At 51.2% G+C, this 23,493-nt stretch overlaps 1 pseudogene; it reads left to right on the plus strand.

The window, feature by feature from the left end:
- Nucleotides 1–23,493, plus strand: part of LOC128701626 (uncharacterized) — a 134,400-nt pseudogene that overhangs the window by 82,476 nt on the left and 28,431 nt on the right.

Genomic DNA, 23,493 nt, shown 5'->3' on the forward strand with positions numbered 1-23,493 from the left:
TCCTGGTTGTAGTGACCACTGTGTGTGTTTGTCTCCTGGTTATAGTGACCACTGTGTGTTTGTCTCCTGGTTATAGTGACCACTGTATGTGTTTGTCTCTTGGTTATAGTGACCACTGTGTGTTTGTCTCCTGGTTATAGTGACCACTGTGTGTGTTTGTCTCTTGATTATAGTGACCACTGTGTGTGTTTGTCTCCTGGTTATAGTGACCACTGTGTGTGTTTGTCTCCTGGTTATAGTGACCACTGTGTGTGTTTGTCTCCTGGTTATAGTGACCACTGTGTGTTTGTCTCCTGGTTATAGTGACCACTGTGTGTGTTTGTCTCTTTGTTATAGTGACCACTGTGTGTGTTTGTCTCCTGGTTATAGTGACCACTGTGTGTGTTTGTCTCTTTGTTATAGTGACCACTGTGTGTGTTTGTCTCTTGATTATAGTGACCACTGTGTGTGTTTGTCTCCTGGTTGTAGTGACCACTGAGTGTGTCTCCTGGTTATAGTGACCACTGTGTGTGTTTGTCTCCTGGTTATAGTGACCACTGTGTGTGTTTGTCTCCTGGTTATAGTGACCACTGTGTGTGTTTGTCTCTTGATTATAGTGACCACTGTGTGTGTTTGTCTCCTGGTTATAGTGACCACTGTGTGTGTTTGTCTCCTGGTTATAGTGACCACTGTGTGTGTTTGTCTCTTGATTATAGTGACCACTGTGTGTGTTTGTCTCCTGGTTATAGTGACCACTGTGTGTGTTTGTCTCCTGGTTATAGTGACCACTGTGTGTGTTTGTCTCCTGGTTATAATGACCACTGTGTGTGTTTGTCTCTTGATTATAGTGACCACTGTGTGTATTTGTCTCCTGGTTATAGTGACCACTGTGTGTGTTTGTCTCCTGGTTATAGTGACCACTGTGTGTGTTTGTCTCCTGGTTATAGTGACCGACAGTGTGTGTTTGTCTCCTGGTTATAGTGACCACTGTGTGTGTTTGTCTCCTGGTTATAGTGACCACTGTGTGTTTGTCTCCTGGTTATAGTGACCACTGTGTGTGTTTGTCTCTTGGTTATAGTGACCACTGAGTGTGTTTGTCTCCTGGTTATAGTGACCACTGTATGTGTTTGTCTGCTGGTTATAGTGACCACTGTGTGTGTTTGTCTTCTGGTTATAGTGACCACTGAGTGTGTTTGTCTCCTGGTTATAGTGACCGACAGTGTGTGTTTGTCTCCTGGTTATAGTGACCACTGAGTGTGTTTGTCTCCTGGTTATAGTGACCACTGTGTGTGTTTGTCTCCTGGTTATAGTGGCCGACAGTGTGTGTTTGTCTCCTGGTTATAGTGACCACTGTGTGTGTTTGTCTCCTGGTTATAGTGGCCGACAGTGTGTTTTTGTCTCCTGGTTATAGTGACCACTGTGTGTGTTTGTCTCCTGGTTATAGTGACCACTGTATGTGTTTGTCTGCTGGTTATAGTGACCACTGTGTGTGTTTGTCTCCTGGTTATAGTGACCACTGTGTGTGTTTGTCTCCTGGTTATAGTGACCACTGAGTGTGTTTGTCTCCTGGTTATAGTGACCACTGTATGTGTTTGTCTGCTGGTTATAGTGACCACTGTGTGTGTTTGTCTCCTGGTTATAGTGACCACTGAGTGTGTTTGTCTCCTGGTTATAGTGACCACTGTGTGTGTTTGTCTCCTGGTTATAGTGACCACTGTATGTGTTTGTCTGCTGGTTATAGTGACCGACAGTGTGTGTTTGTCTCCTGGTTATAGTGACCACTGTGTGTGTTTGTCTCCTGGTTATAGTGACCACTGTGTGTGTTTGTCTCCTGGTTATAGTGACCACTGTGTGTGTTTGTCTCCTGGTTATAGTGACCACTGTGTGTGTTTGTCTCCTGGTTATAGTGACCACTGTATGTGTTTGTCTGCTGGTTATAGTGACCACTGTGTGTGTTTGTCTCCTGGTTATAGTGACCACTGAGTGTGTTTGCCTCCTGGTTATAGTGACCACTGTATGTGTTTGTCTGCTGGTTATAGTGACCACTGTGTGTGTTTGTCTCCTGGTTATAGTGACCACTGAGTGTGTTTGTCTCCTGGTTATAGTGACCACTGTGTGTGTTTGTCTCCTGGTTATAGTGACCACTGTATGTGTTTGTCTGCTGGTTATAGTGACCGACAGTGTGTGTTTGTCTCCTGGTTATAGTGACCACTGTGTGTGTTTGTCTCCTGGTTATAGTGACCACTGTGTGTGTTTGTCTCCTGGTTATAGTGACCACTGTGTGTGTTTGTCTCCTGGTTATAGTGACGACTGTGTGTTTTTGTCTCCTGGTTATAGTGACCACTGTGTGTTTTTGTCTCCTGGTTATAGTGACCACTGTGTGTGTTTGTCTCCTGGTTATAGTGACCACTGTGTGTGTTTGTCTCCTGGTTATAGTGACGACTGTGTGTTTTTGTCTCCTGGTTATAGTGACCGACAGTGTGTGTTTGTCTCCTGGTTATAGTGACCGACAGTGTGTGTTTGTCTCCTGGTTATAGTGACCACTGTGTGTGTTTGTCTCCTGGTTATAGTGACCGACAGTGTGTGTTTGTCTCCTGGTTATAGTGACCACTGTGTGTGTTTGTCTCCTGGTTATAGTGACCACTGTGTGTGTTTGTCTCCTGGTTATAGTGACCACTGTGTGTGTTTGTCTCCTGGTTATAGTGACCACTGTGTGTGTTTGTCTCCTGGTTATAGTGACCACTGTGTGTGTTTGTCTCCTGGTTATAGTGACCACTGTGTGTGTTTGTCTCCTGGTTATAATGACCACTGTGTGTTTTTGTCTCCTGGTTATAGTGACCACTGTGTGTGTTTGTCTCCTGGTTATAATGACCACTGTGTGTTTTTGTCTCCTGGTTATAGTGACCACTGTGTGTTTTTGTCTCCTGGTTATAGTGACGACTGTGTGTTTTTGTCTCCTGGTTATAGTGACCACTGTGTGTTTTTGTCTCCTGGTTATAGTGACAGATTGTGTGTGTTTGTGTGTGTCGAATACTGAAGGAATGACTACCTCAATCTACTTCTCCACTTCTACTGAGGGACTGACTTCCTCAATCTACTTCTCCACTTCTACTGAGGGACTGACTACCTCAATCTACTTCTCCACTTCTACTGAGGGACTGACTACCTCAATCTACTTCTCCACTTCTACTGAGGGACTGACTACCTCAATCTACTTCTCCACTTCTACTGAGGGACTGACTACCTCAATCTACTTCTCCACTTCTACTGAGGGACTGACTACCTCAATCTACCTCTCCATTTCGTCTACTGTCACCAGAATTGTATTTCATCTCTATATTAGACTGAAGAAGCCTGCCACGCAGGCGATGACTTTCCACAATAAATACACCCAGGTGTTATACATGTGTCTTATTCATCAATTAAGACACCTAGGTGTTGTACATATGTCTTAGTCATCAACTTGTCGCCATGGCGATCTATTAATGAATATCACTGTTTATATATATCGCGTATCTGAGTCTTTGTGCTGAGTTAGAGCCTTTGTCCTGGCTCACCTTTGGAGCTTAGGTGACATTTATTAAGGAGGCCTTTGACATTTGTTCTTGGCCTTTGACATCTCTAGGTAATCTTTGTACTTCGATATGTACGTTTAGCAGTAGTCTTAAGAGGTGATATGTGAAGGAGATGTGTGAAGGTGGCTTTGAGATGTGTGAAGGTGGCTTTGAGATGTGTGAAGGTGGCTTTGAGATGTGTGAAGGTGGCTTTGAGATGTGTGAAGGTGGCTTTGAGATGTGTGAAGGTGGCTTTGAGATGTGTGAAGGTGTCTTTGAGATGTGTGAAGGTGTCTTTGAGATGTGTGAAGGTGTCTTTGAGATGTGTGAAGGTGTCTTTGAGATGTGTGAAGGTGTCTTTGAGATGCGTGAAGGTGTCTTTGAGATGTGTGAAGGTGTCTTTGAGATGTGTGAAGGTGTCTTTGAGATGCGTGAAGGTGTCTTTGAGATGTGTGAAGGTGTCTTTGAGATGTGTGAAGGTGTCTTTGAGATGCGTGAAGGTGTCTTTGAGATGTGTGACGGTGTCTTTGAGATGTGTGAAGGTGTCTTTGAGATGTGTGAAGGTGTCTTTGAGATGTGTGAAGGTGTCTTTGAGATGTGTGAAGGTGTCTTTGAGATGTGTGAAGGTGTCTTTGAGATGTGTGAAGGTGTCTTTGAGATGTGTGAAGGTGTCTTTGAGATGTGTGAAGGTGGCTTTGAGATGTGTGAAGGTGTCTTTGAGATGTGTGAAGGTGTCTTTGAGATGTGTGAAGGTGTCTTTGAGATGTGTGAAGGTGTCTTTGAGATGTGTGAAGGTGTCTTTGAGATGTGTAGAGTTTTTCTAGGTTACTTCTTTCTCTGTTACGTTAAGACATATTACAGGCTTGGCGGTCGTCATGTGTCCTGTATGCTAGCAATGTGTCCTGTATGCTAGCAATGTGTCCTGTATGCTAACAACGTGTCCTGTATGCTAGCAATGTGTCCTGTATGCTAGCAACGTGTCCTGTATGCTAACAACGTCTCCTGTATGCTAGCAATGTGTCCTTTATGCTAGCAATGTGTCCTGTATGCTAACAACGTCTCCTGTATGCTAGCAATGTGTCCTTTATGCTAGCAATGTGTCCTGTATGCTAACAACGTCTCCTGTATGCTAGCAATGTGTCCTTTATGCTAGCAATGTGTCCTGTATGCTAACAACGTCTCCTGTATGCTAGCAATGTGTCCTTTATGCTAGCAATGTGTCCTGTATGCTAACAACGTCTCCTGTATGCTAGCAATGTGTCCTTTATGCTAGCAATGTGTCCTGTATGCTAACAACGTCTCCTGTATGCTAGCAATGTGTCCTTTATGCTAGCAATGTGTCCTGTATGCTAACAACGTCTCCTGTATGCTAGCAATGTGTCCTTTATGCTAGCAATGTGTCCTGTATGCTAGCAATGTGTCCTGTATGCTAGCAATGTGTCCTGTATGCTAGCAATGTATCCTGTATGCTAGCAATGTGTCCTGTATGCTAGCAATGTGTCCTGTATGCTAGCAATGTATCCTGTATGCTAGCAATGTGTCCTGTATGCTAGGAATGTGTCCTGTATGCTAGCAATGTATCCTGTATGCTAGCAATGTGTCCTGTATGCTAGCAATGTGTCCTGTATGCTAGCAATGTGTCCTGTATGCTAGCAACGTGTCCTGTATGCTAGCAATGTGTCTTGTATGCTAGCAATGTATCCTGTATGCTAGCAATGTGTCCTGTATGCTAGCAACGTGTCCTGTATGCTAGCAATGTGTCCTGTATGCTAGCAACGTGTCCTGTATGCTAGCAATGTGTCCTGTATGCTAGCAATGTGTCCTGTATGCTAACAACGTGTCCTGTATGCTAGCAATGTGTCCTGTATGCTAGCAACGTGTCCTGTATGCTAGCAACGTGTCCTGTATGCTAGCAACGTGTCCTGTATGCTAGCAATGTGTCCTGTATGCTAGCAACGTGTCCTGTATGCTAGCAACGTGTCCTGTATGCTAGCAATGTGTCCTGTATGCTAGCAACGTGTCCTGTATGCTAGCAACGTGTCCTGTATGCTAGCAATGTGTCCTGTATGCTAGCAATGTGTCCTGTATGCTAACAACGTGTCCTGTATGCTAGCAATGTGTCCTGTATGCTAGCAACGTGTCCTGTATGCTAGCAACGTGTCCTGTGTGCTAGCAACGTGTCCTGTGTGCTAGCAATGTGTCCTGTATGCTAGCAACGTGTCCTGTATGCTAGCAACGTGTCCTGTATGCTAGCAATGTGTCCTGTATGCTAGCAACGTGTCCTGTATGCTAGCAATGTGTCCTGTATGCTAGCAACGTGTCCTGTATGCTAGCAACGTGTCCTGTATGCTAGCAATGTGTCCTGTATGCTAGTAACGTGTCCTGTATGCTAGCAATGTGTCCTTTATGCTAGCAATGTGTCCTGTATGTTAGCAACGTGTCCTGTATGCTAGCAACGTGTCCTGTATGCTAGCAATGTGTCCTGTATGCTAGTAACGTGTCCTGTATGCTAGCAATGTGTCCTTTATGCTAGCAATGTGTCCTGTATGTTAGCAACGTGTCCTGTATGCTAGCAATGTGTCCTTTATGCTAGCAATGTGTCCTGTATGTTAGCAACGTGTCCTGTATGCTAGCAATGTGTCCTGTATGCTAGCAACGTGTCCTGTATGCTAGCAATGTGTCCTGTATGCTAGCAATGTGTCCTTTATGCTAGCAATGTGTCCTGTATGCTAGCAACGTGTCCTGTATGCTAGCAATGTGTCCTGTATGCTAGTAACGTGTCCTGTATGCTAGCAATGTGTCCTTTATGCTAGCAATGTGTCCTGTATGTTAGCAACGTGTCCTGTATGCTAGCAATGTGTCCTGTATGCTAGCAATGTGTCCTGTATGCTAACAACGTGTCCTGTATGTTAGCAACGTGTCCTGTATGCTAGCAATGTGTCCTGTATGCTAGCAACGTGTCCTGTATGCTAGCAATGTGTCCTGTATGCTAGCAATGTGTCCTGTATGCTAACAACGTGTCCTGTATGCTAGCAATGTGTCCTTTATGCTAGCAATGTGTCCTGTATGCTAGCAATGTGTCCTGTATGCTAGCAATGTGTCCTGTATGTTAGCAACGTGTCCTGTATGCTAGCAATGTGTCCTGTATGCTAGCAACGTGTCCTGTATGCTAGCAATGTGTCCTGTATGCTAGCAATGTGTCCTGTATGCTAGCAACGTGTCCTGTATGCTAGCAATGTGTCCTGTATGCTAGCAATGTGTCCTGTATGCTAACAACGTGTCCTGTATGCTAGCAATGTGTCCTGTATGCTAGCAATGTGTCCTGTATGCTAGCAAAGTGTCCTGTATGCTAGCAATGTGTCCTGTATGCTAGCAATGTGTCCTGTATGCTAGCAATGTGTCCTGTATGCTAGCAATGTGTCCTGTATGCTAACAACGTGTCCTGTATGCTAGCAATGTGTCCTGTATGCTAGCAATGTGTCCTGTATGTTAGCAACGTGTCCTGTATGCTAGCAATGTGTCCTGTATGCTAGCAACGTGTCCTGTATGCTAGCAATGTGTCCTGTATGCTAGCAATGTGTCCTGTATGCTAGCAACGTGTCCTGTATGCTAGCAATGTGTCCTGTATGCTAGCAATGTGTCCTGTATGCTAACAACGTGTCCTGTACTAGCAATGTGTCCTGTATGCTAGCAATGTGTCCTGTATGCTAGCAACGTGTCCTGTATGCTAGCAATGTGTCCTGTATGCTAGCAATGTGTCCTGTATGCTAGCAATGTGTCCTGTATGCTAGCAATGTGTCCTGTATGCTAGCAATGTGTCCTGTATGCTAACAACGTGTCCTGTATGCTAGCAATGTGTCCTGTATGCTAGAAACGTGTCCTGTATGCTAGCAATGTGTCCTGTATGCTAGCAATGTGTCCTGTATGCTAGCAACGTGTCCTGTATGCTAGCAATGTGTCCTGTATGCTAGCAATGTGTCCTGTATGCTAACAACGTGTCCTGTATGCTAGCAACGTGTCCTGTATGCTAGAAACGTGTCCTGTATGCTAGCAATGTGTCCTGTATGCTAACAACGTGTCCTGTATGCTAGCAACGTGTCCTGTATGCTAGAAACGTGTCCTGTATGCTAGCAATGTGTCCTGTATGCTAGCAATGTGTCCTGTATGCTAGCAACGTGTCCTGTATGCTAGCAATGTGTCCTGTATGCTAGCAATGTGTCCTGTATGCTAACAACGTGTCCTGTATGCTAGCAACGTGTCCTGTATGCTAGAAACGTGTCCTGTATGCTAGCAATGTGTCCTGTATGCTAACAACGTGTCCTGTATGCTAGCAATGTGTCCTGTATGCTAACAACGTGTCCTGTATGCTAGCAACGTGTCCTGTATGCTAGAAACGTGTCCTGTATGCTAGCAATGTGTCCTGTATGCTAACAACGTCTCCTGTATGCTAGCAATGTGTCCTTTATGCTAGCAATGTGTCCTGTATGCTAACAACGTCTCCTGTATGCTAGCAATGTGTCCTTTATGCTAGCAATGTGTCCTGTATGCTAACAACGTCTCCTGTATGCTAGCAATGTGTCCTTTATGCTAGCAATGTGTCCTGTATGCTAACAACGTCTCCTGTATGCTAGCAATGTGTCCTTTATGCTAGCAATGTGTCCTGTATGCTAACAACGTCTCCTGTATGCTAGCAATGTGTCCTTTATGCTAGCAATGTGTCCTGTATGCTAGCAATGTGTCCTGTATGCTAGCAATGTGTCCTGTATGCTAGCAATGTATCCTGTATGCTAGCAATGTGTCCTGTATGCTAGCAATGTGTCCTGTATGCTAGCAATGTATCCTGTATGCTAGCAATGTGTCCTGTATGCTAGGAATGTGTCCTGTATGCTAGCAATGTATCCTGTATGCTAGCAATGTGTCCCGTATGCTAGCAATGTGTCCTGTATGCTAGCAATGTGTCCTGTATGCTAGCAACGTGTCCTGTATGCTAGCAATGTGTCCTGTATGCTAGCAATGTATCCTGTATGCTAGCAATGTGTCCTGTATGCTAGCAACGTGTCCTGTATGCTAGCAATGTGTCCTGTATGCTAGCAACGTGTCCTGTATGCTAGCAATGTGTCCTGTATGCTAGCAATGTGTCCTGTATGCTAACAACGTGTCCTGTATGCTAGCAATGTGTCCTGTATGCTAGCAACGTGTCCTGTATGCTAGCAACGTGTCCTGTATGCTAGCAACGTGTCCTGTATGCTAGCAATGTGTCCTGTATGCTAGCAACGTGTCCTGTATGCTAGCAACGTGTCCTGTATGCTAGCAATGTGTCCTGTATGCTAGCAACGTGTCCTGTATGCTAGCAACGTGTCCTGTATGCTAGCAACGTGTCCTGTATGCTAGCAATGTGTCCTGTATGCTAACAACGTGTCCTGTATGCTAGCAATGTGTCCTGTATGCTAGCAACGTGTCCTGTATGCTAGCAACGTGTCCTGTGTGCTAGCAACGTGTCCTGTGTGCTAGCAATGTGTCCTGTATGCTAGCAACGTGTCCTGTATGCTAGCAACGTGTCCTGTATGCTAGCAATGTGTCCTGTATGCTAGCAACGTGTCCTGTATGCTAGCAATGTGTCCTGTATGCTAGCAACGTGTCCTGTATGCTAGCAACGTGTCCTGTATGCTAGCAATGTGTCCTGTATGCTAGTAACGTGTCCTGTATGCTAGCAATGTGTCCTTTATGCTAGCAATGTGTCCTGTATGTTAGCAACGTGTCCTGTATGCTAGTAACGTGTCCTGTATGCTAGCAATGTGTCCTGTATGCTAGTAACGTGTCCTGTATGCTAGCAATGTGTCCTGTATGCTAGCAACGTGTCCTGTATGCTAGCAACGTGTCCTGTATGCTAGCAACGTGTCCCCTAACTATCATGTGTCTCCTCAATATATCTTACAGTCAGACTTACACACTCTGTGCATTGCTGACTGACTGACACACTGACGGTATCTCTTTCCAGACATACAACTTTATTGACATATCTTCCTACGATATACACATCTCTTGTGTATACACAGCTATGTGTATACGTGTATGCGTCTTATTCATACCCACAACCCTTCATTTCCCTCAAAAAATTCTCGGTATTCAAGAATTATATACAGAAAATATGTAAGACCCCGGTAAAGGAGCGTAATTAGTCAGGAATGTTATGTGATACTCGCCTTAATTATGCTAATGAGGTTGCCGGTTGATGATGCAGGAAGTGTTCGGTTGACAGAGGGTTGAAATTGAATAATTGCCCGATAGATTTCATTGCGATATTCTACACACACTTATGTGGTTTAGAAGTGTGGTGCTGTGGCAAGCACTCATTATTACACGCTTATTTTAACATATAAACACACACTTACGTTTACAAACACACACACACACACACACACACACACACACACACATACAAGATACTGCGGGGAATAGACAAGGTGGACAGAGATAGGATGTTCCAGAGAGGGGACACAGGGACAAGGGGTCACAACTGGAAGCTGAAGACTCAGACGAGTCACAGGGACGTTAGGAAGTATTTCTTCAGTCATAGAGTTGTCAGCAAGTGGAATAGCCTAGCAAGTGAAGTAGTGGAGGCAGGAACCATACATAGTTATGACAAAGCTCAGGAAGCAGAGAGAGAGGACAGCGATCAGTGAAGACACTGAGTCTCGATGCAACCACAATTAGGTGAGTACACACACACACACACACACACACACACACACACACAGACACACACACACACACACACACACACACACACACACACACAGACACACACACACACACACAGACACACACACACACACACACACACACACACAAACACACACACACACACACATATATATATATATATATATATATATATATATATATATATATATATATATATATGTATATGTATGTATATATATATATATATGTATATATATATATATATATATATAAATTTGAGAAATTGGAAAGGTTTGCAACCAGACTAGTCTCTGAGTTGATGGCTGGGAGCTGTGAGAAGAGACGTGTGGGCATAAGCGGTTGGGAGAACCGTCGAGCAAGGGGAGATATGACAAAGACATGAAAGATACTCTCACCCACCCTCTCACCCCTCTCCTTTTTCACTTCTCCCTCTTCTCTTCTCTTCTAGCCAAAGCACAATCCAGTAATTCTATAATATTGAAAGTGGACGTAAAGGATGAGTGAGAGTAAAGAAGAGACACAGAAGAGACACCGATAACCAAGAATGTTAAGAGAGAGAGAGAGAGAGAGAGAGAGAGAGAGAGAGAGAGAGAGAGAGAGAGAGAGAGAGAGAGAGAGAGAGAGAGAGAGAGAGAGAGAGAGAGAGAGAGAGAGAGAGAGAGAGAGAGAGAGAGAGAGAGAGAGAGAGAGAGAGAGAGAGAGAGAGAGAGAGAGAGAGAGAAGAGCGACACAAAGCAACAAGAGAAGCAAGAATAAAAGACAAAAAATAAAGGAAGGAGATAAAAGAAAAAAGCTAAACCAATTTGTACAATTGTTGGTATGAAAGGTCAAGTGAGAGAGAGAGAGAGAGAGAGAGACAGAGAGAGAGAGAGAGGAAGAACCTCGTTCAAACCTAGATACATCCATCATTCACGCATGACTGAGTCGATCGAGATGCAACTTTATGAATGGTAAACACAAAAATTTATATCCTCCCAGGGCCTTATTGACAGCCTGGGGAGACGAGGGAAGAGTGGCGAGAGAGAGAGAGAGAGAGAGAGAGAGAGAGAGAGAGAGAGAGAGAGAGGGCTGAGATATGAGGACTGGCAGACTAGATAGAATAAAACCTTAAAATAATACTACAGATAAGCTCCAGGGTAATTTTATTTAGATTTTATGAAAGGCAGTGTTGATATTGAAGGGATAACTTACCTATTTCTACGGTTTCTCTCTTTTCAGAATACTGCCTATCAAGTAGGACCTTGAGAGGTCCAGGCTTCGGCTAAATCTTGAAAGAGGGTAACCTGCCCTTGGCTAAGACTTGAAATAAAAAAGAAGTCGATCTTTCAAGACTTGAGAACGTCTACAAGTCTTTAAGACTTGAAGGAGAGCGTCAAGCAGTAATTCAAGAAGTTAGAAAGATCGCTCAACCCTTCAAGATTTTAAGATGGGTGTCCATTCCTTGGCCAAGACTTGAAGGAGGGCGTCCACCAGTCATTCAAGACTTACAGGAGTTCGATCTGCGGTCGCCCAAGTCTTAAATTAGTTCCTCCAGCAGTTGTTCAGGACTTGAAGAAGAGCGCCCAGCTCTCCAAGACTTTAAGATGGGTGTCCATTCCTTGGCCAAGACTTGAAGAAGAGTAACCAGGCCTCCAAGATTTTATATGAGGCCGTCAAGCCATCCAGGACTTGAAGAACTTCCAGCCTTTGTCCACGACTTGAAGAACTTCCAGCCTTTGTCCACGACTTGAAGAACATCCAGCCATTGACATATACTGACGTAACAAATATCTTACCTGGAAGTTTGACTCTACTTACCCACCCACATAGTCCACTCACCTAGCTGCACACCCACCTGCTTGAACACCTACCTACCTCGTTGCCCACTCACACAGAGCCCACTAAACCCTCCCTACTGTCAGCAAACAGACTGTCACCGTCAGATTACTGACAGTCACTCAACCCCACCTACATATCAACATACAGTGACCTAACCTCAGCTTCTCTAGCTACCGTCTCTCCACACAATTGTATATCATACAACATACAACAATTTTTTGTCTGTATGAGTGCTTCGCATACAGTTGCCCACAGAATAATAGATCAGTGTTGCGTAGTTACTGTCAAGATGACCGTCAAATATAACGATTTTGCTTCGGTTTTATACGCTGCTCTTTTCATTAGTAATTTTCTCTGCTGAGTTAATTCTCAGATATTATTTATTTATTTTAGTCTTCACCTTCTTGATATGCAAGAAGTGATTGATTTTAGGTGGATATCTGTATAATCCTTGTGAGTGTTGACACTGGAAGGACAAGACATTCTCTGTCCATTAGATATACATCAAAATACATCATTTGTAAGAATGTTTGATGACACAAACTATATTTTGGTATAAATACAGCTGCTGGTCATTCAGGGACGTACTCCTAAACAAGCAGTATCTAAAGGCACTTTAAGAAAGTGTACAGTAATATCACCAGTAGACACACACACACACACACACACACACACACACACACACACACACACACACACACACACACACACACACACACACACACTCACAAAGACTCACACGTTGACCGTCTCGATACCTCCTCAAGACATGTCAGAAGTCCTTTCGACACACTCACTGTATTAACCTACATCAGCGGCCCTCAAAGGCACTTCAACACTCCTAGTATCGTTCAATAAGACTTCTAAGCCTTTATTAGCGTTCCCCCAAAATACTTCGATTCTTCTAGTAACGTTCAATAAGTGCTTCAACACCTTCCTTTTCGCCAGGTTGTAGCCAGAGACCGTCAATAAATTAATCATTTTATACACCGCTGGCAACCAATCTCACAGCTTTGTTAAAACATAAGCAACACAACAACTGTAACAACAATCACAGCAGCTAACATCCAGAGCCCAAGACGATAACTAACCCGACTGCAGAGTCCACGACAATACCCCGAAAGTAGTAACCACGACAACACATATGAACGTAGCAACTGCGACAACAACACATGCGAACACAGCACCTACATCAACACCCACGACAACAACACTCACGAACGTCGTAGCAGCCACGACAACAACACTCACGAACGCAGTAGCAACAACGAAAACAAAACCCAGGTCGACAACACCCACATCAACAACACCCACTACAACATCCACCTCAGCCAGCGCCCCCGACAAGCCACATCTCAAGCAGACCCCACCACATTCCAGCACAATGTCTGGTCTAGCCAGCATCCGCCTGACATCCACGGACAGTGACTCCACATCTCTCAGCGGCTACAAGAACTCCTCAACCTCCCAGGACTACATAGACTCAGATGTCACCATGTCTCCCCTCAGTCCCAAGAGCCCAAAGAGTCCCAAGAGTCCCAGGAGTCCCTTCAGTCCCAAGAGTCCCTTCAGTCCCAAGAGTCCCTGTAGTCCTCTTAGTCCAAGGACTCCAAGAGGCTCCAGACCCTGTTCTCCAGCAAGGTAATAATTTTATATATATATATATATATATATATATATATATATATATATATATATATATATATATATATATATATATATATATATATATATATATATATATATATATATATATATATAATTTATATATTATATCTGTACTTTATTAATAGACCTCTCACTCTGTCTCCCTCACTCTGTCTCTCTGTGTCTCTCTCACTGTGTCTCTCTCACTGTGTCTCTCTCACTGTCTCTCTCTCACTCTCTCTCTCGCTCTGTCTCCCTCGCTCCGTCTCCCTCGCTCTGTCTCCCTCACTCTGTCTCCCTCGCTCTGTCTCCCTCGCTCTGTTTCCCTCGCTCTGTCTCCCTCGCTCTGTCTCCCTCGCTCTGTCTCCCTCGCTCTGTCTCCCTCGCTCAGTCTCCCTCGCTCAGTCTCCCTCGCTCAGTCTCCCTCGCTCTGTCTCCCTCACTCTGTCTCCCTCACTCTGTCTCCCTCACTCTGTCTCCCTCACTCTGTCTCCCTCACTCTGTCTCCCTCACTCTGTCTCCCTCACTCTGTCTCCCTCACTCTGTCTCCCTCACTGTCTCCATCACTCTGTCTCCCTCACTCTGTCTCTCTCACTCTCTCACTCTCTCTCTCTCACTCTGTCTCTCTCACTCTGTCTCTCTCACTCTGTCTCTCTCACTCTGTCTCTCTCACTCTGTCTCTCTCACTCTGTCTCTCTCACTCTGTCTTTCTCACTCTGTCTCTCTCACTCTGTCTCTCTCACTCTGTCTCTCTCACTCTGTCTCTCTCACTCTGTCTTTCTCACTCTGTCTTTCTCACTCTGTCTCTCTCACTCTGTCTCCAACACTCAGTCTCCCTCACTCTGTCTCCCTCACTCTGTCTCCCTCACTGTGTCTCCCTCACTCTGTCTCTCTGACTGTGTCTCTCTCACTGTCTCTCTCACTGTCTCTTTCACTCTGTCTCACACTGTCTCTCTCACTCTCTCTCACACTCACTCTCTCCCACTCTGTCTCTCACTCTGTCTCTCACTCTGTCTCTCTCACTGTCTCTCTCACTCTGTCTCTCTCACTGTCTCTCTCACTGTCTCACTCTGTCTCTCTCACACTCTCTCACTCTCTCACTCTCTCTCACTCTCTCACTCTCTCACTCTCTCACACTCTCTCACTCTAGCAGTAACTTGTACACTATTAATAACTTCTTTCACCTTTATTGCATTTACAAATGTTTATTGGTCTTCATATTGCCCCTCCTGCCCTCCCTCCCTCCCTCCCTCCCTCCCTCCTGCCCTCCCTCCCTCCCTCCTGCCCTCCCTCACTCCCTCCTGCCCTCCCTCCCTCCCTCCCTCCCTCCCTCACTCCCTCCTGCCCTCCCTCCCTCTCCCTCCCTCACTCTCCCTGCACTCCCTCCCTGCTCCTGCCCTCCCTCACTCCCACGTCCTGCCCTCCCCACTCTCCTCCCTCTCCCTCCTGCCCTCCCTCACTCCCTCCCACTCTCCCTCACTCCCTCCCTCCTGCCTTCCCTCCCTCCCTCCCTCCCTCCTGCCCTCCCTCACTCCCTCCTGCCCTCCCGCCCTCCCTCCCTCTCCCTCCCTCCCTCTCCCTCTCCCTCCCTCCCTCCCTCCTGCCCTCCCTCCCTCCTGCCCTCCCTCACTCCCTCCTGCCCTCCCTCCCTCCCTCCCTCCTGCCCTCCCTCCCTCCCTCCCTCCTGCCCTCCCTCCCTCCTGCCCTCCCTCCCTCCTGCCCTCCCTCACTCCCTCCCACTCTCCCTCACTCCCTCCCTCCTTCCCTTCCCTCTCCCTCCCTCCTGCCCTCCCTCCCTCCTGCCCTCCCTCCACTCCCTCCTGCCCTCCCTCCCTTCCTCCCTCCTGCCCTCTCTCTCTCCCTCCCTCCTGCCCTCCCTCCCTCCTGCCCTCCCTCCCTCCTGCCCTCCCTCACTCCCTCCGGCCCTCCCTCCCTCCCTCCTGCCCTCCCTCCCTCCCTCCTGCCCTCCCTCACTCCCTCCTGCCCTCCCTCCCTCCCTCCCTCCCTCCCTCACTCCCTCCTGCCCTCCCTCCCTCCTGCCCTCCCTCCCTCCGGCCCTCCCTCACTCCCTCCTGCCCTACCTCCTCCCTCTCTCCCTCCCTCGTGCCCTCCCTCCCTCCCTCCCTCCCTCCTGCCCTCCCTCCCTCCTGCCCTCCCTCACTCCCTCCTGCCCTCCCTCCCTCCTGCCCTCCCTCACTCCCTCCCTCCCTCCTGCCCTCCCTCCCTCCCTCCTGCCCTCCCTCACTCCCTCCTTCCCTCCCTCCCTCCTGCCCTCCCTTACTCCCTCCCTCCCTCCTGCCCTCCCTTCCCTCCTGCCCTCCCTCCCTCCTGCCTTCCCTCCCTCCTGCCCTCCCTCCCTCCCTTCTGCCCTCCCTCCCTCCCTGCCCTCCCTCCCTCCTGCCCTCCCTCCCTCCTGCCCTCCCTCCCTCCTGCCCTCCCTCCCTCCCTGCTCTCCCTCCCTCCCTGCTCTCCCTCCCTCTCTCCCTCCTGCTTGACCTCCCTCCCTGCAGCTTGCCCTCCCTCCCTCCTGCTTGACCTCCCTCCCTGCAGCTTGCCCTCCCTCCCTCCTGCCCTCCCTCCCTCCCGTCCTCCCTCCCTCCTGCCCTCCCTCCCTCCCTCCCTCCCTCTCCTCCTCTCCCTCCTGCCCTCCTCTCCTCTCCCCTCCCTCTTCTCTCCCTCCTCCTGCCCTCCCTCCTCCCTCCCTCCCTCCCCTCCTCCCTCCCCTCCTCCTCCTCCCTCTCCTCCTCCCTCCTCCCTCCCTCCTCCTGCTCCTCCTCCTCCTCCTCCCTCCCTCCTCCTCCTCCTCCTCCCTCCCTCCTCCCTCCCTCCCTGCCCTCCCCTCCTCCCTCCCTCCTCCTCCTCCCTCCCTCCCTCCCTCTCCTCCCTCCTCCCTCCTCCTCCTCCTCTGCCCTCCCCTCTCCTCCTCCCTCCTCCCTCCTCCTCCCTCCCTCCCTCCCTCGCCTCCCTCCTCCTCCCTCCCTCCCTCCTCTCCCTCCCTCCCTCCTCGCTCCCCTCCTCCCTCCTCCCCTCCTCCTCTCCTCCCTCCCTCTCCCTCCCTCCTCTCTCCTCCTCCTCTGCCTCCTCCTCCCTCCTCTCCTGCCTTCTCCCTCCCTCCTGCCCTCCCTCCCTCCCTCCTCCCTCCCTCCCCTCCCTCCTGCCTCCCTCCTCCTCCCTCCTGCCCTCCTCCCTCCCTCCTCCCTCTCCCCTCCCTCCTCCCTCTCTCCCTCCTGCCCTCCTCTCCTCCTGCTCCTCCTCCTCTCCTGCCCTCCCTCCTTCCCTCCTCTCCCTCCTCCTGCCTCCTCCTCCCTCCCTCCCTCCCCTCCTCCTCCTGCTCCTCCTCCTCCTCCTCCTGCCTCTCCCTCCTCCTCTGCCCTCCTCCCTCCCCTCCTCCTCTCCTCCTCCCTCCCTCCTGCCCTCCTCTCTCCTCCCTCCTCCTCCTCCCCTCCTCCTCCTCCTGCCCTCCCCTCCCTCTGCCCCTCCCTCTCCCTCCTCCCTCCCTCCCTCCTCTGCCTTCCTCCTCCCTCCCTCCTGCCCTCCTCCCTCCTGCCCTCTCCCTCTCCTCCCTCCCTCCTCCTGCTCCTCCCTCCCTCCCTCCTGCCTCCTCCCCTCCCCTGCCTCCCTCCTCCCTCTGCCCTCCTCCCTCCTGCCTCTCCTCCCTCTCCTCCTCCTCCTCCCTCCTCCTCCTGCCTCCTCCTCTCCTCCCTCCTCCTCCTCCTCCTCCCTCCTCCTCCCTCCCTCCCTCCTCCTGCCCTCCTTCCTCCCTCCTCCTCCCTCCCTCTCCTCCTGCCCTCCTCCTCCCTCCTGCCCTCCTCCTCCCCTCCTGCCCTCCCTCCCTCCTCCTGCCCTCCTCCCTCCTTCTCCCTCCTCCTCCTCCCTCTGCCCTCCCTCCCTCCTGCCTCCTCCCTCCTCCCTCCTCCCTCCTCCCTCCTCTGCCCTCTCCTCCTTCCCTGCCTCCTCTCCCCTCCTCCTCCCTCCCTCTCCTCCTCCTCTCCCTCCTCCTCTGCCCTCCTCCTCCCTCCTCCTCCCTCCTCCTCTCCTCCTCCTCCCTCCTGCCCTCCTCCTCCCTCCCTCCCTCCCTCCTGCCTCCCTCCTCCTCCTCCTGCCCTCCTGCCCTCCTCCCTCCTGCCCTCCTCCTCCCTCTGCCTCCTCCCTCCTCCCCTGCCCTCCTCCTCCTCCCTCCTCCCTCCCTTCCTCCTGCCCTCCTCCTCCCTCTTCCCTTCCCTCCTCCTCCTGCCTCCCTCCTCCCTCCTGCTCCTCCTCCTCTCCTCCCTCCCTCCCTCCTTGCCTCCCTCCCTCCCTCCTGCCCTCCTCCCTCTCTGCCCTCCCTCCCTCCTGCCCCTCCTCCTCCTGCCCTCCTCCTCTCCTCCTGCCCTCCTCCTCCCTGCCCTCCTCCTCTCCTGCCCTCCTCCTCCTGCCCTCCTGCCCTCCTGCTCCCCTCCTGCCTCCTCCCTCCTGCCTCCTCCCTCTGCCTCTCCTGCCTCTCTCCCTCCTCCTCTCCTCCCTACCTCCTGCCTCCTCCCCTGCCCTCCTCCTCTCCCTTCCCTCCTCTGCCTCCCTCCTGCCCTCCCTCCTCCTGCCCTCCTTCCTCCTACCCTCCTTCTGCTCCTCCTCTGCCCCTCCTCCTGCCTTCTCTCCCCTCCTTTTCCTCCTCCCCCTCCTGCCTCTGCCTCTGCCCTCTGCCCTCCTGCTCTCCTGGCCTCCTGCCCTCCTGCCCTCCTGACCTCCTGCCCTCCTGCTCTCCTGCCCTCCTGCCCTCCTGCCCTCCTGACCTCCTGACCTCCTGCCCTCCTGACATCCTGCCCTCCTGACCTCCTGCCCTCCTGACCTCCTGCCCTCCTGACCTCCTGCCCTCCTAACCTACTGACCTCCTGACCTCCTGACCTCCTGACCTCCTTACCTCCTGACCTTTTGCCCTCCCTCCCTCTTGCCCTCCCTCCCTCCCTCCTGCCCTCCCTCCCTCCTGCCCTCCTCCTCCTCCTGCCTCCTCTCCTCCTGCCCTCCTCCTCCTACCCTACTTCCTTCTGCCCTCCCTCTCCTCTCCTCCCCTCCTTCCCTTGCCCTCCTCCTCCTCCTCTCCCCTTTGCCCTCTCCTCCCCTCCTGCCTCCTGACCTTCTGCCCACTCCTCCTCCCTCCTGCCCTCCTGCTCTCCTGCTCCTGCTACCTCCTGACCTTCCTGCCTCCTGCCTCTACCTCCCTCCTGACCTCCTGACCTCTCCCTCCTGACATCCTGCCCTCCTGACCTCTCTGCCCTCCTGACTTGCCTCCTGACCTCCTGCCCTCCTAACCCATGACTTGACCTCCTGACCTCCTGACCTTCCTGACCTCCTGTAACCTCCTGACCTCCTTACCTCCTGACCTATTTCCTCCTCCTCTTGCCTCTCTCCTCTCTCCTATTACCTCCTCTTGCTCCTCTTCCTCCTCTCCTCTCTTTTACCTCCCCTCTTACCTCTTCCTCCCACCGCCCTTTCCTCCCTGCCTTCCTCCTTCCTCCTGCCCCATACTACCCTCCTTCCTCCTGCCCTCTCCCCTGCCAGAGGTCAGCCACCCACTGACTGACACTTCCCCTCACACACCCATATTAACCTCCCACTGACTGACACTTCCCTACACTCACCCATATTAACCTCCCACTGACTGACACTTCCCCTCTCACGCCCATATTAGCCTCCCACTGACTGACACTTCCCCTCACACACCCATATTAACCACCCACTGACTGACACTTCCCCTCACACACCCATATTAACCTCCCACTGACTGACACTTCCCCTCACACACCCATATTAACCTCCCACTGACTGACACTTCCCCTCACACACCCATATTAACCTCCCACTGACTGACACTTTCCCTCACACACCCATATTAACCACCCACTGACTGACACTTCCCTTCACACACCCATATTAACCACCCACTTTTTTCTTCCCCTTCCCCACCCTATTAACCACCCCCTGGTTTTACCCCCTCCCCCCACCCCATATTAACCTCCCCACTGTTTTAAAACTTTCCCTCACACACCCCTAAAAAAACCACCCATGGCCCTTCCCGCCCCACCCATATTTAAACCCCCCATTTTTCACCTCCTCCCCACCCATATTAACCTCCATGTTTTCACCTTTTCCCACACCCATATTAACCACCCCCCCTTTGAAATTCCCCCCCACACCCATATTAACCTTCCCCTGACCTTTAAACCCCCCCTCCACACCCCTTTAACCCCCCAAAATGACACTTTCCCCCCCCACCCCTATTAAACCAAACCCCCTTTTACCTTCCCCCCCACCCCAATTTAAACCCCCCATAATGACACCTCCCCCCACCCCTATTAACCTCCCCACCTTAAATTTTTAATACCTTTTCCCCACCCCCAATTTAAACCCCCACTGTGCCCTTTTTCCCCACCACCCTTTTAAACCCCCCCTTTGACCTTCCCCCCCACCCCATTTAACCACCCATAACTGGACCCCCTCCACCCATTTTACCCCCCCACTTTTATGATCCTCCCCCCACCCAATTTAAACCCCCCATTTTAGCTTTCCCCCACACCCTATTAACCTCCCAATACTTCCCCATTATATTAACCTCCACTTATTCCTTCCCATTTAAATTTTTCCACCCGGCAACTTCCTCCACCCTTTAAACCCCTTTTTTTGTTTTAACCCCTATTCCTTTCCCTTTTTTCTTCCCCCACACCTATTTTAAACCCTAAAGGGTTCCCCATATTATTTTAATTGGGGCCTTTCCCTATTAACCCCCATTTTACCCCTCACCCCAAAGGCCCTTTTTTCTTTTCCTCACCACCTATTTAACCCCCGGGGATTCGCTTCCCCCCACCCCAATTTAAACCCCCATAAGGCCTCCTCTCCACCCCAACCCACTGTGCCCCCTCACACACCCCATATTAACCTCCCCCTGTTTTCCCTTTCCCCCACGCCCATATTAACCTCCCACTTTGACCTTCCCCCCACACACCCATAATTAAACCCCCCACTATTTTACACTTCCCCTTCCCCCCCTTTTTTAACCTTCCCCCCTTTTTTACCCTCCCTCCCCATAATTTAAACCCCCCCCATTTTTCCCCTTTATTCTTTTTTTCTGAGTTCTTCCTCCTTTTTACTCGCCACTTAGCATTTGGGCCCCTTTTCCCCCAAAGTGTCGTATGGAAATGTCAGTTGACGTAAAGTGCCGTGTGACATATGACCCGATGTTATGGCATTTTTTCCCCGGGAAAACTTGTCCCACAGGGCACTTGTCCACAGGAACACTTGGGCCCGGGGAAGCCTTGGGCCACAAAAACAAAACTTGGGCCCGGGGGTTACGACCGGACCCGTCCCGAATGACCGTCCACACAGCCACTTCTCCAAACCAGGGGAACCTTGGGCCACAGACAAAACCTTTGGGGGGGCTCCTTGGGGGTCCCAAGCCGTTCTCCCGACCCCACACTTGTCCCGGAAGGCGCCGACCCGGGGAATAACCCTCCCACAGGAACCTTGTCCCGGACGGCCTTGTCCCCGGTGGTGCCAATCCCCACAGGAAACGGTTCTTGGGGCCCCGGGGGCCCCGTCCCCCAGACGCTACCCCTTTTCCCCCCAGAACCCCGGTGGGGGGCCGGGCCCAGGGACCCGTCCCCGGGGCACTTGTTCCCCCACAGGCGGCGCGTCCCACAGGGGCGCTTGGGGCCACCCCGGGCGGGCGGGGGCCGGGGAGACCGAGGGCCCCGGGGGCGCGTTTTCCCGGGGGGGGATTTACCACGGAGGACGGGGCCCCCCCACAGAGCGCGGCCCCCCGGGGCCCCCGTTTCCCCGGTCGGGCCCGTCCACCCGGCGGCGCGTCCACCCGGCGGCGCGTTTTTCAAGGCGGCGGGGCCCGTCCCACAAAAGGCCCCCCCAAGGGACGCGCCCCCAAACAACGCCCCCCCGGGCGAAGCGCCCTCCCCGAACCCAGCCGCCCCCGAACGGGGCCCCTCCCCCGAAAGACCGGGCCCTGGCAAAGCGTCCCACAAGGCCCCGTCCCCGAAACGCGTCCCCAAAAACACTTTTCCCTGGGCAAGCGCCAAAAACCCGGGGCCCCAATTGGCCGCCCGTCCCACGGTGGCCCCTTCCCCCAGGCAAAATTGGGCCACAAGGAACCCCTTGTCCCACGAAAAAGGCCTTCATCCTCAGGGAACATTGGCCTCAAGTGTTCACCTTTTTGTTCCAAAAATCCTGGAACCTTTTTGGGGGTTCCAAAAACTTTCACCAGCTTCTTCCCGCGTCTCAGCAGTCATTCAAGGGGGTAAAAAACCAAAACTTAAAATTTCCTACAATTTTAAAAATCCAGAAAACAACTTTAAAGGGTTTCCATATAGTAAACACCGGGCCCTCCCGGGTTGTTTAAGTATATATTTTTATATTATATATAAAATATATATATATATATATATATATATAATATATATATATATATATATCATATATATATATATTTTTTATTTTTTTTATATTTTTGTGTGTGTTTTTGTGTGTGTGTGTGTGTGTGAAGTCAGTATTCCTAGGGGGGCAATTGACCAAGTCTGTGTCTCTTCTCAGCCCAGGTAGAGGAGGTAACCTTGCTTACCTGGCTTCCCGGAGGTCATCCCGTGACAGTGAGGCTGGGGATTTGGGGCCCCCTCGGTAACCCGTTCAAAACTGGCGCGGGTCAAACTTCCTGGAGCTGCCCAGTAAGTATACCCCACACCCCCGGATACAACCCCCCTCTGCCCCCAAACCCCTGGACTCCAAAAACCCTTGCAATCCCCTTACACCCCTGCCTCACAGCCACCCTTTTCACTCACAACTTAAACTCTGGAAAACCCTCCTTTCCAACCAAAAACCTCTCCTTTAACTCACAGCCACACCACTGCCCACAACCACCCCCCTCCCCTCTCCCGCACCCGGCCCCCACCAAATGCATCCCCAACCCCACATTTCACTCCACAACCACACCCCCGCACTCCCCATCCTGCACTCACAGCCCCCTGCCCCCAACCACATCCTGCTCCCCCCCTTCACCACTGCACTCCCTCACCCTGGGTTTTACAACTCCGCCCCCGCCCCCACCCACCTGCACTCCAACCACCCTGCACTCCCCAGCTACACCCCCCCGCACTCCGGGTACCCTTCCCCTGCACTTGGCCTTCGCCCTGCACCCTTACCCCTGACTCCCTGCCCTTTGGCCTTTTTCTCCCAAAACCCCCCCCCTGGCCTCCCCTGGTTCCCAAATGCAACCCACATCCCGCCCACTCCACCTACACCACCCCGCTCCACCCCGCCTCTCCTGCCCCTCCTGGCTGCCACTGCCCACAGCTACCCACTGCCCTCCCTGGCTACACCCTGCCCCTCCCGACCACGTCACTGCCCCCTGGCCCACCCACTGCCCCCACAACTACACCACTGCCTCTGGCTACCCTGCCCCACAACCACATCCTGCACTCCCAAATACCCACTGCCTCCAACCCATCCCCCTGCCTCCGCCTCCACTGCCCCTATACCCCCCTAGCTACCACCCCGCCCACAACTCACCCTGCCCTGCCACTCCTGCCTCCCCCCCACTGCCCCACAAATCCCCACTCACAACCATATCAGTGCACTCCGGGTAAACCCCTGCACTCCCAACCATATCAGTGCACTCCCCCGGGTACCCTGCACTCCCCCCTTCCCACTGCACTCCCCGGTATCAGTGCACTCCCCAGCTACCACCACTCACCTAACCCTGCCTCGACTCACCACTGCACTCCAGCCAAACCGG

This window comes from Cherax quadricarinatus, chromosome 78 (assembly GCF_038502225.1).
Source record: "Cherax quadricarinatus isolate ZL_2023a chromosome 78, ASM3850222v1, whole genome shotgun sequence".
Taxonomy (NCBI): domain Eukaryota; kingdom Metazoa; phylum Arthropoda; class Malacostraca; order Decapoda; family Parastacidae; genus Cherax; species Cherax quadricarinatus.